Source organism: Stigmatopora argus, chromosome 10 (genome assembly GCF_051989625.1).
Source record: "Stigmatopora argus isolate UIUO_Sarg chromosome 10, RoL_Sarg_1.0, whole genome shotgun sequence".
Taxonomy (NCBI): Eukaryota; Metazoa; Chordata; class Actinopteri; order Syngnathiformes; family Syngnathidae; genus Stigmatopora; species Stigmatopora argus.
Window position 1 is genome coordinate 7,366,093 of NC_135396.1, and position 17,260 is coordinate 7,383,352.

At 36.3% G+C, this 17,260-nt stretch overlaps 1 long non-coding RNA gene across 1 annotated transcript in view; it reads left to right on the plus strand.

Annotated features, from left to right (window-relative positions):
• The window catches only part of LOC144083351 (uncharacterized), a 54,589-nt gene that overhangs the window by 24,593 nt on the left and 12,736 nt on the right, over window positions 1-17,260 (plus strand). The window contains exons 6-8 of the long non-coding RNA XR_013303529.1: window positions 13,641-13,704; window positions 14,136-14,233; window positions 14,916-15,047. This is a non-coding gene — a long non-coding RNA (uncharacterized LOC144083351). The remainder of the gene's footprint in view (window positions 1-13,640; window positions 13,705-14,135; window positions 14,234-14,915; window positions 15,048-17,260) is intronic.

Consider the following 17,260-nt stretch of genomic DNA (forward strand, 5'->3'; position numbering starts at 1 on the left):
AAAGAGGTGTTTTTTACTGGAAAAAAGACAAACCACATTGTTTCTATAAAAAAACACGTACTAATGAACCCTGAGTTGAAGGTGCAGATCTGTCAGAATACAGAAGTTTTACCAGATGCATGGATTTACAGCATACCTTTCACCTGCTGTGTGGAATCAAGGGGAGAGATGGAACGATAGAGAGTGGAGATTAGCAGACGAGCCGACGCAGTGGGGCTACAGGAACGGGGCTGATACTGAATCGTAATGTATAAAATGTATTTTTCATGAGAGTAGAATCAATAGTGATTTGGAGTGTTCTCTTTGTTGCCAGAGTGGGTTGAGCCTGGGTGAAAGAAAGGGAGAGTTATCTGAAAATAAGATAAGAGAAAGGGAACACAGAATAATGGATAAATGGGCAGATGGATGGATAACTACAAAGATGGATGACAGCAAGTTATTGAAAGAATTGAGATAGATGAGAGGGAATGATAAAACGAAACTGGCTAAGGAGCGAAAGGAAACCCTTTTAAAGCAGGTGTTTGAAGCTGAACTGTGTGTGCTGCACAGTATTTTCACCATTTTAACACGTTTTCTGGCAAGTGTAGGCTCAGTTTTATTTAGTGTATTATCTCTTGCTATCATTTTCAATTTCATGGTTCCACATCTGCACAGATAAGATTCAACTTATCTACACTAATTCCATTTAATAAGAAATCATGGGAGCCGCCTGATGGTGTAATGGTTCGCTCACCTTCAGTGTGGGCAGGCGTGGACTCGATTCCCACTGGTGTCGGTATGATTGTGAGTACGAATGGTCGTGTCTGTCCGTGTGCCCTACAGCTGACCTGCGACCAGTTTAGGGGGTAGTCTGCCTTTCGGCCAAAGCCAGCTGTGATAGGCTCATGCAACCCCCTCAACCCTTATAGAGGATGCGCGATATGGAATAAAATGAATTTGTGGCAGCAATTTTCCAATTCCATTCAGAGGGCAGTCATCTTCAAAATGTTCAATTTATTAGTATTTTGAAAGCAAATTGGTCAATACTTGACCACAATCTGTGAAATGTTTCCTGACCAGACATTTCAATGTAACGTGGTCATGTATTCTATATTTAGAATACCTGATTCTCATATGTTCCAGAAAATAAAGTAGTAATCCCTGAATCACCTTAGTCTTTTCCTCAATTGCCCTACTCCTACTGTTTATGAAAAATATGTGTACATGGAAGCTGATATGCATGCCCAGGCAAAACAGACTGTCTCCTATTCCTTTTATGGCAGCACCTGATCTTGGCTTTCAGTACATATTTCATGGCACATTAGTCCCCATGGCAGGCAAGAGTAGAAAGTGGGGATCAGGGGATGTTGAGGGATGAAGCTAGGCTATAAAATGAACACTCATTCCTCTGCTGACTTGTCTGCTTCAACATCCCTTCCAACAATCTGGTCCTTACTGTCTTATCTTTATCATTTTGGTTCTTCGGATTTAGTATTTTTTAATGTTCGGCAGTCAGAATATGTCAGAGACTTGTTTCTAGTGTATCCTCCCATGGGACTTTTGAGGATATGTTTTAATGTGCATGGGGATGAAAAGAAATGGTATTTCCCTTTTTGTCTCTCATGAAAAAGTCTACATTTATCTGTCTATTTGTTAAACAAAAATAATTTTAAAGTTTAAACTAACTAATTTGAAAACGGCAAACTACAGGCAGGTCGCCTATTGGTTTGTGTACATTACTTCTTTCTTCACATAAAAATTAAGGCAAAAATGAACAAATAATAAAGCATTTCCCTACAATTCCCGTTTGAAGACTGACTTCCCAAACTAACAAGAGAAAAAAAAATGTAACCCTTTTATTTGTATTATTTTGTTCATTGCATTTGAGGCATACTTGGTATTAAAAAAAGAGAAAAAAAAACTAAAAGGAAAGTGAAAATGTATGGTGAGCTTCGCAGTACATTTACAATATGTCGTATTATATGCCGATGTGGTGCAGTCATTTATTCCAAATTGATAGTAGGCATTAAAAACCGTTAATCATCATGATTAAATAAGATTGAAGACGAGTAAACTAGTTTGTCATTATTGTGTGATGATGCGTCATGATGAAGTATCTAGGGAGTCTCGGCTCTAACTCTCTTTTAGCTGGATAGATTGCTCTAGTCTGTCTTATTGAAAGAATTGGGAAGGTGATATGCATGACTGCTCAGCCTTTCTCATAAAACATTTAATGAGGCTATAAGCTCGAACCCCAGTAACCTTTACAGTGACCTCCCGCTGTCTGATGAAGCTCATAAAAAAGAGACCATATGAATCTGCCCAGAAATCCATGAGCATGTCTTATCAAGAACAAGTGAGAATGGAACATACGACAAAATTGTGTTTTTACCAAAGGTTACTGCAATAATGCATCAAAATCCTTAACACAAATGAAGAATTCATTTTACTTCCACAGTATACGATATAAATACCATTATTGATTACAATATGAAAAGGGCAAATTCATGGCCATCAGTATTGAATAAGTGAGTATGTTTTGACCTCTAAAAGTGGCTGGTCTAACGTGAAGTAAAAGTAATCGGGTGCTACCAGAAAGAATAAATATAGCTGTTGAATAGATAGTTAAATACAAAGAACAATTCTTACTCACATTAAATTAAGTGAAATTGTGAATAAATAAATAAACAAAGTTGAATCTGGATGACTAGACTTGTTAAATGATTGACTTATAGTATCCCAAAATGTATATTGAAGGGATATGCACTACCCCATTAATAACATATGTGAATCATTGCAGATCCACAGTGACAACAATTGATCCAAATAATTCAAATCCTCAAAGTATATACAGTAAACTGGTTTTTACCATTAGCTGATCTTATAGAAAATTCCTACCTAAAAAACATGACTTCCAGGTATTTTTTTATAACATGACATTTTAATCTGCTGTCATCTCATGATGGGACTGGAATCTGCTTGCTTCAGTACACCTCACCACCCTTCACATCTCATCACTTTAATAACTACATAGAAAGGATGTGTGGGTGTTAGCTCATGTCACACAATACAGAAAAGTTTGATTTAGAATGACAAGTGCATGCAATATACTATGCACCAATTCCAGCTAACTAATTTCACATTAACAGTCATCTTACTTACGGATAACTTTTTTTTATTATGCTATAAGCATTGTTTTTTTCATGATTCATTCAGTAAGCAGCAACATTTAACATTCTCAAAGTGTTTCACCCTAAGATGTTCCAATGACTCCTTTTCAGTGTAACTTGCTATTGTTTGACATTTCTTTCTTTGCAGTCTATGTATTCTTGCTCTTGTCAATTCAACTGGTTCTTAATTATGTTTGCTGTTATGCAGTCTCTTTCCACTTTAGAGGCATGTTAATATTCTCCTTAAGTCCATTCAGCTGATATTGCAAAAGCCAGCGCCCTACTTCCTTTTCACCTATTTTATTTTATTTAATGAGGACGAAAGAAGACAGCTGGATTTTTAAGTCTTGACTGCCAGCATGTAGTACTCAATGTGCAGCAGCACATCTTGGATCACTTAAAAATTCACCAATTTAAAATAATTTTATGAGCATGAACACCCCCCTTTACATGTCCAATGCAAGTGACAGGATAAAACTGAACCAATCAGTTCTATTGAATATCTTTTCTTTTCAAATCATTTCTTCCCTTTTGAAAAAATGGAACTAGCTATTTTCTGTAGAAGAATTGAGTCTAGCCCTTGGTCCATTTCAGCCTCTTTTATAATATAACTCCTTTTCTACACAGCACATTTATGATTAACTTCCTTTCAGATAGATTTAATACAGAAGTCAGGCTATGTCACACGTTAAACTGTGTAGAGAATTATGGGAACTGAAGGCCACAGCTTCTCTTCAATACAGACAATAAAAGACACAAATGACATGAACATTAACATCGGAACATTTTTAAAACGAGAATTGTTTCTATCAAAATGGGGCAGCACAGTCGCTGGCTTCTGGCAGAATTTCCTCCCTCATCACATTTTGCTACTGAAGCTTTTTTCTCATTGAAGTTGCCATTTTTTAGTAAAGCATTCCTTACTTACAAAACTATACGATTCATGGAGGGCAGTAGTCATAGCTCAGTTACTTCAGATGGAACTCTCCTCGTTACAAAGGAAATCCTCTTATTATAAGACTTTTGAGATTGGATAATTTACAACACCACACTTGATGTTCTTTTACGGCACATTAAAGTACCGTACGACGGGATACTAGTTGGAAATCATTTCTCACGAGTATAACTGCACCGTGTCCTTCATGCTTATGAATAGGGAGCGTGTTTGAATGTGCATGTTTCTATGTTAGCAAGTAGAAGTGTGCATTTATTATTGTGAAGCTGTTGATTTTCCTTCAAAGAAAGTGGTTTAATATGCATGTTCGAGTTTGGTGCAGGATAATCTAGAGTCAACTCAGGATAAAAGTACCCCGCCAAGTTTCTTTACAACACCTCTCATGGCTCATTTAGCCAATGGCATTAATAAACCCCACAAATATGCACCAGTGTACAGCAAAAATATAAACATATACTATACGTGGATCAGCATTTCTTACCTTTGTAAATCATGCACAGGCATGCATTTATTGGTCCGTTTAGAGCTCGAGTCATTTTTGTTTAGTGGTAGCCTGATTATTGTTGTTTTCTCAACATTTGGAATCTTGTATCATTTTTCTTTCCATCATGAATCACAATCCCCTTTCCTTGTCGTGTAGAATACACAATTAGTTATTTACATGACCCTGTAGCTCAGCATTATCAAAATAATAATCGGACATAGGCTTTGTCATCATCATTGACTCAACAAAAGCCGATGAAAAGCGATGCATTTTGCTCTAACTTCAACATACTCAATATAAATGGAATTTTGACCATTGTTTTGCAGATACATTAATTGTACTTGAGAAGTGTTGGTTATTTGGGTCAAAGAAGAGGCAACATGAAATAGAACTGGAGCTGACATGAAGTGAAGATTTTCACGTTTTATTTTATTTTTTAGGACTGACCAGATTAAAAATGAGGCCCTCAATGGAATAGCTAAGGTTAGGTGTGTCAGAAACAATGTTAGAGAGACTTTAATAGTTTGGACATGTCCAGAGGCTAGGTGGTGAGTGCTTTGCAATTTTAGGACAAAAGGAATAGAACTGTGATGCAGATAGCTTTAGGAAAAGTTAGGAGAAAGTTGTAGATGTAGGAAATACATTAGGGCAGCTGGTGTCAAAGAAGAGAATGCAAAATGTTGGGCTCAGGGGGAAAATGTTGGCACACTGGGACGATCCAGTAGGAAAAGAACAGGAGGTCTAAAGGAAAAGAATAGGAGGTCTTAGGGAAAAGGAGGCCTGTGTTCCTGCAAAGAAATGCAGTTATACATTATCATGATTCACATAAGTGCGAGAACACCAAAAGTATTGAGCTAACAAGAAAATATACTGGCCAATAATCTCATTAAACAGGATGAAGCATATTTGTGCAAAAATCTGATTTAAGTGTAGTACATTAGTTATGCTAATTTGCAGTGCAAGCATTTGTGCTATGATGACTCTAATCCAATTACATCATAGCCAATCACATCCAAGCCAACCCATCCTTTAATGTCATTTGAAATTACCTCCTAACTAGAAATGCTGATAAAAGCAAATGGCAAACATTTGTTTAAGAATTTGAAGTACTACCGGAGTTAATGGGCAAAGGCATCAAGGTAGATATATGAAGAGAAAATGCATTTTGGCCCATTGATGGGATACATAACACATAGTACACTCTTAATAGATTGAAAGCCATTTTTGTCTGACTACAGGAGATTGATCATAGATCACACTGATTCCTTTAAAGTTTGCAAAATAATAATTTTGTGGCAGAGTAAGAAAGACAGGGTGTAATTGCATGATAAGAATACAACTAGTAGTCTTTATCACTTAATTATGTTGGATTGTGAAACTAATTGACAACTCTATTAAAAAAGAGACCCTACAGAGTGGGGTTTAACAAAAAAGCAAATTACATTACATCATTTTACACACCTCTATCCCATTTATCCTCATCTGCTAGATTTTCTGATTTTTTTTTTTTTTTAATCCTTTTTTTTTTTCTACCATGATGGTTTTATTAAACGTTGACTAATGTTTGATGTGAAGGTCGGTATTTCATTCTGGCTTTTTAATCATCAAGCTTTCACTGCCCTCATACAGTGGGGTGTTGTACTGTCAAATCGATTCAAACAACTTATCTTTCTTTCCCACCATGGCAAAAGCCTAAAACACCACAAAACTGTAATGCTTTGACCCTAGTATTTTTTTAAATAGTTTGTTGCAATGCTTAGTGTTATTTTTTTATGTGAATGTATTCAAAATTTTAAACTACACTCCATTAGCATTCCAACATTGAGTAGTAGTCCATTATTCATTGAACACTTATTGAAAATCCCAATTCTTCAATCTTCATTAAACAGTATTGTTTTGGCTCTTGTCAAAATGTTAAGTAAATTGGCAATGTAGTTTTAGTGTAATGCTGTTTACCCGCTTATATAAAATACTAACTCTCGCTTTTTGTGTTTGGATTAAATTCTGTCATTAACTATTGGCATATTTTTCAAAGTTAATGTCATTGATGTGATGTTTATCTTCCATCAAAATAAGTTTCCTTTTCAGATGTAGTCATTTGGTTTACCCTCTAATTCATTGACGCTCCCTTCAACTCTTCTGCCCTGACCTCAGATTTCTATTTTCCGTTTTTCTTTTTGTCTCATCCGAATCTCTGTGATCACTAACCCCAGCTTTTGAAAAGTGGTTTGATGCTGTGAATGCTTCTAATGTCCTGTCACAGAGAAGACGCTTGGTATAATTTTCTTTTTATCTTTTCATCCAACCATGCCTCGAAGTGTGGTCTATTATTACTATCTACTGAAGGATGGGGAAAAGGGTTGTAGAAGCCAATGTGGAAGAAACAAATGAAGAGGAATCCAGTTGCATCTAATCACTCCTCCAGTTCAGTCTTTCTTAACCTCGTTTGTTGACTCTGTGCAACAAACATCAGAAATACCAAGAAATTGAATTACCTGCCAATTGAACATTTATTGACTTATTTCTCAGTTCACTACAGCCTACGATTAAGGATTGAAAAGTGAAAAAATAAAATAGTCGACAAGTAGAAGACAAAACAGTGGTCATGATGGATGTTCGTTAAGGCACCTGACCTTTCAGTAATTGTGCTTGCCATGGAGCAGAGGTCAGAGGTAAATGCCACATGTAGATATGTCTTGTTCTAATGAGTAAGGGGAAATACGAGCCATTGGGAAACAAACACTTGGATCTATATTCTCACACACCTGCAAAATTTGCTGCAATGGTCAAATGTTGTAAGACGTAGAAGTATTCAACCTTAATAGCACTTTCTTATCATGAATCAGTTTATCCAAAATGATCATCAATAATTTTCTCGACATTGGTTATGCCTTCTGATATATGTCAAATGACAGTTTGTAGTTGAACACTGCAATCCCTAATATGTTAGATATTGACTTTGGCAATAAGATAGACCCGTCTTACAACGTGGCCCTGACGTTTAGTTATGTTGATATTTTGATATTAGATATTTAGATATTAAACACACACTCTCTCTCTCTCTCATGATTATAATTTTGCGAGCTGGTTTCAACAGTAACAACCCGGCGACCAAATGTCCGTTCTACCAAACGTCCGTTCTACCAAACGTCCGGTCGACCAAACGTCCGGTCGACCAAACGTCTGGGGACCAAACGTCCGAGTACCGTCTTACAACACGCACGTACAATGGATGTATTATAGTCTAATAGTTTGTTTGTCACAGAGGTGGTAATAATCCATGTGTTTTTAGTCCTTGCTCCAAATATTTTTTATTTTGACACAAGACCACACTCCGCTCTTTTCAAGAACACAATGAAGAATGAGAGCCAAAGGAAAGGGGAAGAGTAGCAGGACAAAGAAGGGGACATCATATGGTTACCTACCTGTCCAATGGCATCTGGGCCATTAATATCATGCTCGTGTCCAGCTCATATTTTTTGCAAGTCAACATTTAGAGGACAATGAAGCTAAAGGTTCACGACGTTGCACATCTTAATTGAGTACAGAAGATATTCAATTATCAAAGAAATTGAAACTCTGAAAAACACTGTGACCCAGCATATCATGTCTCCCTTATATTGGTGTGCTAAAATGTACCACACCAAAGAAACTGAAATATGCAGCAAAAAAAGTCGATCTAAGAGACCAAGAAAAGGGTAAAGGAAGATCGTCTTTATATTAAGAAGATTAGATTGATTAAGAGAAAATCTTTATTTGAAGATGAAACTGGAGGCAATGCTGGAACCACCCTCTAATAACAGAAGATGAATCGATGGTTTGAGGAGAACAGAGTTTTGATGAAGAACAGAGACTTGCTTCCATAGTATACTTTAAATTCTTTGTAGAATGCAAGAGAATGTGAAAAAATGCCTTTTAAATACCATGGAAAAGTATGGTTCACACTTAAATGAAGATAATCCTGGACCTCATTACTGCACTCACTCTCTGCCTCAATTTATGCACCTTAACTTTTGACCACACACTTAAAATACATTTTATAAAGAGCAAATTTTCCACCGGTGTCAGTGGACATTTTTGAGGGTTGTAAGGAAGAAAAAAAAGCATAGTGCATGCATTAAAAAAAAAACTTTCACACCTATTATTTTAATACTTTTTCACAGTTAGTATATTTAAACACAGACATTATTGAATACACATAGAGATGGGTATTGCAATGTTACAATCCCCCTGTATACATTCATTTAAAAAACTAATTTTACCAAATATACTTATCTAATATTTTTGTCTACTCAGTATACACCTCTGACTTTACTGTACATAAGCTACCATTTCACAACAAAAGACAAGGAAAGTAGAAAGATTATTTTAAAAAACAACTACAAACAAGTACCTGTTTTGAACATTCAACAGGTTAAAAAAATGATTGGAAACAGGTGACTGTCATTATTGGCTCTACTAAAAGAAGTGTTTTAGATGTAAATGGAATCTAAAACTTACAAAACTTGAGGGTAAGCGGTTTGGAAAATGAATGGATGAATATGAAATCTACTGTAACAATGAATGTGAGAGTATTAAGGAATGTGTGAGTAATAAATGTTTAAGTGCCTCAACCAGTTTAGTCAGATTTTTATTTTATTTATTTTATGACAGCAATCTCAAGATGAAGGGTCTATAAAGCTTTATCTAAATGAGGACATGTTGTTTATGGCACTGTTGGGACATTGATGTACAAGAAGGCCATTTCGAGTCATGAAAATGTGACTTTGAAGGATCACCACATGTCCGGCTCTAGGAACGAGCAGTTGTTTTATTCTCAGTCAACTTGATTGACACAGATTTTTATAGAGAGAATATGCAAGGATGTGCACTGGCACATTGAACATTACTTTAAGCTAGTCAGTCATCAGTCAAAATGAAACTTTTTCCCCCCTCATGTCAGATTAATTTGAATGATATATAGAGTATGTGAATTACTTCTGAGCAGGATTAAAATGGTCAACAGTGACTTGTCTTTTGCATAAACTCAATCCTTAACTTCTCCCACAAGTGTTAAAAGAAGTTGACCAAATATAAATTGTAAATTCAATTAAATATTTACTTTAGTTATACCTTCAAGTAATGCACCTATATACTTTTGATAGAAAAAAGGTAGAACTAGCCTAAAACAACCATTAACACTTACAGACTGAAGACTACACTTAAACAGATAAGTAATGAGTGGATTCTGGAATGGATAGTTTAAAACAACAAACCAAAGGGCAAATAGGAATTTTGCTTTGACCAACTGAACTTTGTTGAGAAGGCATGTCAAGAAGGTTGAAAGCGCTCCTTTCATGCATAACTCATCAAACCAGCGTCACTGTTCTCTTATCATTACCCTGCAACCTAATGTTATGTGATGTCATTCATAATGCAAAAAGGGCAATGACAGTGGGCTTTCATTTATTGATATGAATGTGCTTCAGAACGTTGAAATAAGCTCAGATATGCCGCACCAAACCCTAATCAAAACATGAAATATGCATGAAAACATTTATATAGGGTTCGCAAATTCTGTTTGCAGGCAAAATATTTGGGAGTGAATTATGAGAGGAATCTGAGCAAATGTCTACAACCAAAATATAAAGAGAATGGAAATTATGGTTATATCCCTGCCATAAAAAATATTATATATACATATATACACAGCATGTCACTGTAGATTGCTATTTATGAGACATTAATGAATAGAAAATGTGGGGTACATACTGTATGATTCATTGCTCAGCCATCTATACTTAATATGTACCAGAGGTACATGAATGTGTGAATGCATTTAGTACTTTCTCTTAAAAACTTGGTGAAAGACTGACTGCCAGAGATAAAAGAGAAGCAGTAAGAGTATAATGCACTAAAAGTGCAATTACCATTTCAGAGTATGGACAGAATAGACTGAGACAGGAACACTTATTAGCATTCTTCCAAATATTACAAATTGTTCTGAGAAGCATGGTATAGAAGGGCAATTTTGATTTACTGTTTATTGCCTTTTGCATTTATGTGTGTGTGTATAGTTTCTTCTTTTAGATTGGGAGCTCATTGGGGGGCTCAAGAAAGTGCCATTAGAACTAGAGGCTCCTGGTGAAAGGCTAGCATCTTAAATCAGTGTAATTATCAGCTATTTTTTCGAAAAGGGCACCTGCTAGAATATGTATTTTCTTTGTCTAGACAGGCAAATAATGGTGAGTGTGGCCCCAGAGTTTCTAAGCAATTGAGAAGATTCTGGAGTGTGTCGACATGCATGATGCCCTGGGGCAGGCATCTTGACGGAAATGACAGACAGCCACTCACCTTCTCAAAACGTGACCCTGTGATTGACATATCAGTGGTGAGAAAGTGGTCTGCAGAAGGAGAAGATAACACTGTGGTGGTCAGGGCTGAATGGAGTGCTTCAATTCCTTCAATCGGGATTTGTGTGTGAGTGTGTGTGTGTGTTTGAGTGTGTAGTTGTTTACGTTAGAATTGGTAAGCAAATTTGTATGACCATCTCTTAACTTTGATTTGCAAATTCTCACTTGTGATGATATCAATTTAGTGGAATGATAGCACTTGGCTTTTGGATGTAGGAATTATTTGATGCTGTGTGATCACCATGCGATGAAAAACTAAACTGATTCAATGAAAGATAGAAGGACAAATAGATGGAATGATTAGATTGCTGTAAACTCAAACTGATGGTTTTTTTTTTCTAAATGAAATGAAGTCAGTTTGAAAATAAGTGCTGAAAACAAGGGTACAACCTCCTAAGAACGAGTGCTGAATGAATCTTTGAATGATTTCTGAAGTTTTTCTTTTAGTTTGGATTAAAAGAGCAGTTTATTGATCCTTCCTGTTGAAGTTGGCAGGTAAATCTTTTTAGTAAGCACCAAAAAAAAATCAGGAGAAGAATGCCCAGTTTGTTGGCTCATGCTCAATCAGATAGGGTTGCTAGGACATATGATTGCTCACTGACCGTTTTTGGGTGGGGGTGAAAGGTCAATTGTTAATGATACTAAAGAACCTTTGAAATAAAATAAAGGCCATGGGATTTAATTAGCACGTCTTTTCAATGCATTGAATAGAAACTCTAAATGTAGCAAGAATTGATTATATATAGAACAAAATGACTGATACTACAGTCCTTGGACAAATGGAGTTTTCTTGGCCCCTGGAAGCAAAGTGAATTGCATTTCTAGTAGTCTATTATTTCCTGCATGTGTGTGTGTGTGCGTTTTGTTTGGAAATGTGAATATTGCTTGGTGGTTTACGCATCTCACTTTGCCTGTCAGCTCATTTGTCTTTATTAGGATGCCCCCCACAAGGAGAGATGCATTAAGGTTATTGCCAGGTTCATTTTCACAAACACACACCTACCCGTGCATGCGCCCACACACTTTGTTTTAGTCTTGCTCAATAAATTCCATGCACACACTTTTAGGGTTCATTTGAAATATATTTATTCTTGCTGGGCTGGTTCGGCACATAGACCATCTCCATTTCTACACTGGTCTTATAATAACCTATAATGAAAGAGTTTATTTATTCATGTTTTTGACAAACAGACTTTATATTTTCTCCTTTTAAAAAATCATTTGGCTTTGCATGTTGACTTTGCAACTTAGGGTGCGGCCCGTTAAAAACTAATCACTAGGGTATTTTTTATTTTATTTTGACAATTGTCTTCTTTTCATCATGCACTAGCAAATCCCTCTATACGCTGTATATTAAAGAACTGAAACTGGCGCTAAAACCAATTAAAACTAAGATTTAAAAATAAACTGATAAAAAATAACAAACCTACTCCAAAATATTAAAAACAGACTAATGCACATGTCTGTTACAAAGACGGCTTTTACTTTTAAAATCCATACAGTGAAAATACAGGCAAATAAAAGATGCATTTGTTTACTCACGTTACAAAAAAACCCATTCAGAATTGTGTTTGCGGGCATTACGACGGAAGCCAAGCATAATTTATTTTCAGCAGGTACTAGACAGTCAGTTACAAAGCTGATTCATAATTTATCAGGACTAATAGCCACCTGCCTGTGCCACAAGCTGTTATCTGCCACAAATTATAGGCTCTGAAAAGTCTGTTTTGACAGCATTTGAACCTGTGGAATGACAGGCTGAAAAAAGAACGACTTCACAATAAGAGCATCAAATGAATGTGGTTTTCAGAAAGCTTCATATTCAATATTATCTGGCTATGTGGATTCATTTGGCCATCTTCCGGTTTCCATTATATGGTTCCTACATGGTTCATGGTTCGCTGTGTCTTACGAAAATGTTTACCAGGGTAACTTTTAAGTGTAAGGAAACACTGGAACCACAACTAGTGGAATTATTGTTGGTGGATGAATGAAAGCGTAGAATCATGAAAGGTTGAACCCAATGAACGTGGATTTGAACCAACTTTATTTCGATTAATGTCAACAATAGACTTTTCTTTTTCTTCAGCCTTCTATGCGTTCCTAGAATCAATAAAACACTAATTTGATAACAGCGTTTGGTGATGTATTCCCTTCAAAAGCATTGCAGAAGTAAAGCCAAGAAAATGACATTGATTTTAGTTGGACACAACACATTTTGTTAAATGATGGCAAGCCATGGATTTGTAACTGAGATAGTAAGCACTATTCATGCTAATAGATAAAAAAAGCATTCATTTAAAGTCCATGTAATTACCAGAAAATCTCTGAAATGTTGAGCTCAAGTCTGATAGTGATCCTTTGATGTCATTTCCAACTCTTCCAGACTAAAATAAAAGAAATGCCCTTTGTGATTCTTTTCTTCTCACACTTCTCCTGCTGCTACTAACAGAGAGCAGTTAATAACGTGCCCATGTAATATTTACTGTCAGTTTCTTGAGGGAGACCACAATGTACCCTAGCTGCAAGGCACTTCCTCATTTTCCTCAACAATAGTGTCATCTTACTATTGATTGTAAAGTTGCACTCATATTTGATGATGCTCTTTAAGATTTATAATCATCAATACACTTTATAATCTACGTTGTTTTTCACTGCAGACAGGACAATGTACCTGACAGAATTCAAATTGTATTCAATGGATTGGAGAGTCATTTCAACAAGGTACAAATCTTTTCCCCATGACACAAAAATCTATATCATGTATTTTTCACTGTTTTACGCACATTTAAAATCTTTTATTTTTCACAAACGTCGGCATTACTCCATTTTATATATGAATTTTGGTTTTGCTCTATACCTACGTATATAGTCGATTTACACCTTTATTATTCTGCTCCAGTATATCAGATGCTATAGCGACTTTGAAGAAGACTGGCTCACTTAGAGCTTAGAAAGCAAGTTAAAGTAGATTTTTTTATTCTTTGATTTTGAAGTTAGGACCTATCCATGGGCAGTGTCTGCATCAACATAGCTCTCACACACATTGTATGTATGCATTTGTGTTTGGAGGGTTGGTGAGAAGATATATTTTAATTAAGTTGTGTGCTCCTCTGCTTACATTACAATGAATTAAACATGTGTGTCTTTTTCAGAAGCTCCAAAACAACTTTGTGGTTAGACTGCCATTGGATGTACTGTAGACGGTCCTTAACCTGAGCTGGCTAAATAAGAAAGAATGGAGGTACCAAGGGTAAATTCTCAGCTGAGCTCAAAGCTTTGGCCTTAGCTTAAACATCTTGACAGCCAACATATCCACAGCATAATGAGTTTGAGTCCCCCGGCTATTGGGATAAAACTAAACACTAACTCTGGCCTATCAACGTGTATTTTTGTGGGCGAGTACCTGTTTGCGAATACTAAGTTTGCTCTCCCAAGAGCACTCTAAATGCTGCTCATTGCCGAAAAAAGGATTTGAAATTTGTCCCTTTGTAGTAATGGCTTACGATAAAAACCAGTGTACGTAGTTCATCTTTTATAAATACTTGCAATTGATGGAAATCATCTCCTGTTGGCATTGATGTTTCCCATGAGGGTTGATGGTAAAAAAAGAAGTGAAATCTTGTTAACATGGCACCGTCAGGTTCAAAAACAAGTTTGATGAAGGAGCCATGCTTCATTAACACACCACATTTCACACATTTGTACCTATCTATTTAATTCATTTACATTTAAATTGAATGTGGTCACGTTTCTGATTTATATAAATTGTAGTTACATATAATGTGTAGTCCTATCAAATTCTTTCTAAATTAGCTTTAAAACTCATGTTTTGAAGTGGTTGTTTTAGTGAACCACTTTTAATGATGTTTTTCTTATCTTTGCATAAGTGTGTTTGTGTATATTAATGTGGCTTTATCTTTTTTTCTGCACAGCCCATTAATCCTGAGAGTGGGATGAACAGCCATTACATGTTTAACCCAGGTCACTTACTGTGGTGTGGCAGATTTTTCTGGTTTGAAGCTCAGACATCTCTAATATTATCATCCCCTACAGAATACAGCTAGGTAAATTCCATCCCTGGAGAACAGGTGCGTCTCTGAAAACATATTATGCATTTGAGAGCTCAAACATTCCTTCAATTACCTCTATCTATTTATCCTAGATGTTCGGCTGTGAACAAGAGTACTTTCTCGCACTACATTTCTATAATCCACGTGACACGCTTGCTGTCACGACATGTACATTTCATGCACACATAGCTAATCGAGAGCTTCCATCTAAGATTACTCCGAGCATGTAGAATTTCCAGATGGATGGGCAGATACTTCCTCTCTCTTCGTCACTCTTCACTTGCGATTTGATCCAGATGAATGACTTGAGCAGATTCCGGATTTAAATCACAAAAATTTGATGCTAAAGTAATGCAGATTTGGATTCAAGTGATTAAATTTCACTTTTTTCAATATATAGAATTTTTTTTTGCTTACAAGCTGCTTATCCAGGAAACTGGAAGCATCTTGACAGACCAACTTTTTTTTTCTGCGTTCCATTGTGTGTGCACTTAGCCGGAGGACTGTCTAATATATTTGTCTACCAAGGGAAATAAAGAGTGAATACTGGTGGTCAGACTAATCGCCTGCAAACAGCCTCTTACTGCTGTGTGTATTTTAATTTAAGCCATGGATGAATAAACAAGTGCATACCAAGCCTGGTGTGCACGTATATATAGAGCAGAGGTAAGAAAGCCAGCCCTTGGAGAGTGTTTTTCCACAAATCTATTTTTTCCTGCCAGAAAATAACTTAAGAAACGTAATTTGAAATGACCAAATGTTCATACAAGTTGACACATGGCGCAGTCAATAGACGTTGACTGTCCATCCATTCATTCATAGGGCTTCTGTTCTTAGACTTGTTGATCATATACGGTCAAATAGTTTTATATTTGACTTTCTCTCATGTCACGTATTTGTTTGATTTTCTTTTAAACAGAAGTGTTTGCTGCATTGTTTTTAAAGGGGACTTTTTATGTCAATGTGTGCCATGGCAGTTCACCTGCGCCCCACTGTTTGAAGTCACTAAGCTATGAAGGATGACTCATTTGAATTAAGTGTTGTTGTAATGCATCCTATTTGAATCGGATGGGTTTCAAAGCATGCATCCTTTGAAGTCAGTATTTACCCTCCTCGGTGGCCACACTCCTTAAAGACAGTCTTCTGAAGTTTAAGCATGAGCCAGTTGGGAGGCAATGCTTCTTACTAGAGAGCAAGGAAGCACAGCTAAATAATAGCATTTTGGTGACATCACTTTAAATGCCGATTTGTGATTGTCCCTCGGTCTGGTGGAGAAAATTGCCACAATAATTAGAATGGCAAACTACCTGAAGGTGAATAGATAAGCATCGTACTAAGTGGTATTTATCCTTTTGTATTTTGTCCACTGGGCTTCATTCAAATCAAAATAAATTAACTATAAATTTAGAATTTTTAAATGCATTTACTTATAGTGGGGAATCCACAGTAACTTATCAAACCATCTTTTGCCAGCCTAAATGTTTGTACTATAGTTAGCTGTTTATTTTTATATTTTGTTTGGGAGTCTTTGGGGTGAACGATTGTGAACGGAAAATGTGTTAGTGTGTACATTTTAACAATGCCATCATATTTGGGTATGTGCCTGGTCAGGCCCATCTGCAACTTACCAATGGCATCAATAGTAAAAAAATAATTATTAAAAAAGCAGCAGTGTCACTGAGCACTTTGAAGCGCTGAATAACTATAGGCCATCCAAATGCCTCAAATTCTAAAAAATAAATAAACAAAGGAGTGCTGATGATGAGGAGATATGGGAAACAGATAAAACGACAGTGGAAAAAATATAATGTGACAGAAGAGTCACCAGCGGAAAGGAGCTAACAACGATTTCTATGAACTACTGGCCAGAGGGAACACTTGTTTTAGTGAGCCAATCTTGTTATGCAGTGGTTGCTACTTTCTTTCTAAAATGGATTAAATTCTCACTGTAGTTTGCCTCTAGTTTTAAGTCTTCATTGACAGGCATAAAAGTGACTCAGCTTCATGGGAATGCATGGAGTAACGGGGCTATAACCTTGGTGTAGCGGTTAGGGACATACAGATGGTAAAAGTGTTACTTTAAAACTTATTCGAAAAATGTGACTTTAAACTTTGCCAGTGCAATTGGATGTCTAGCAACTCGAGCAGTGGTCACTCAAATAAAAACAGGTTGCACAAGCGCATGCTTTGATCGCGCGAATTGAACA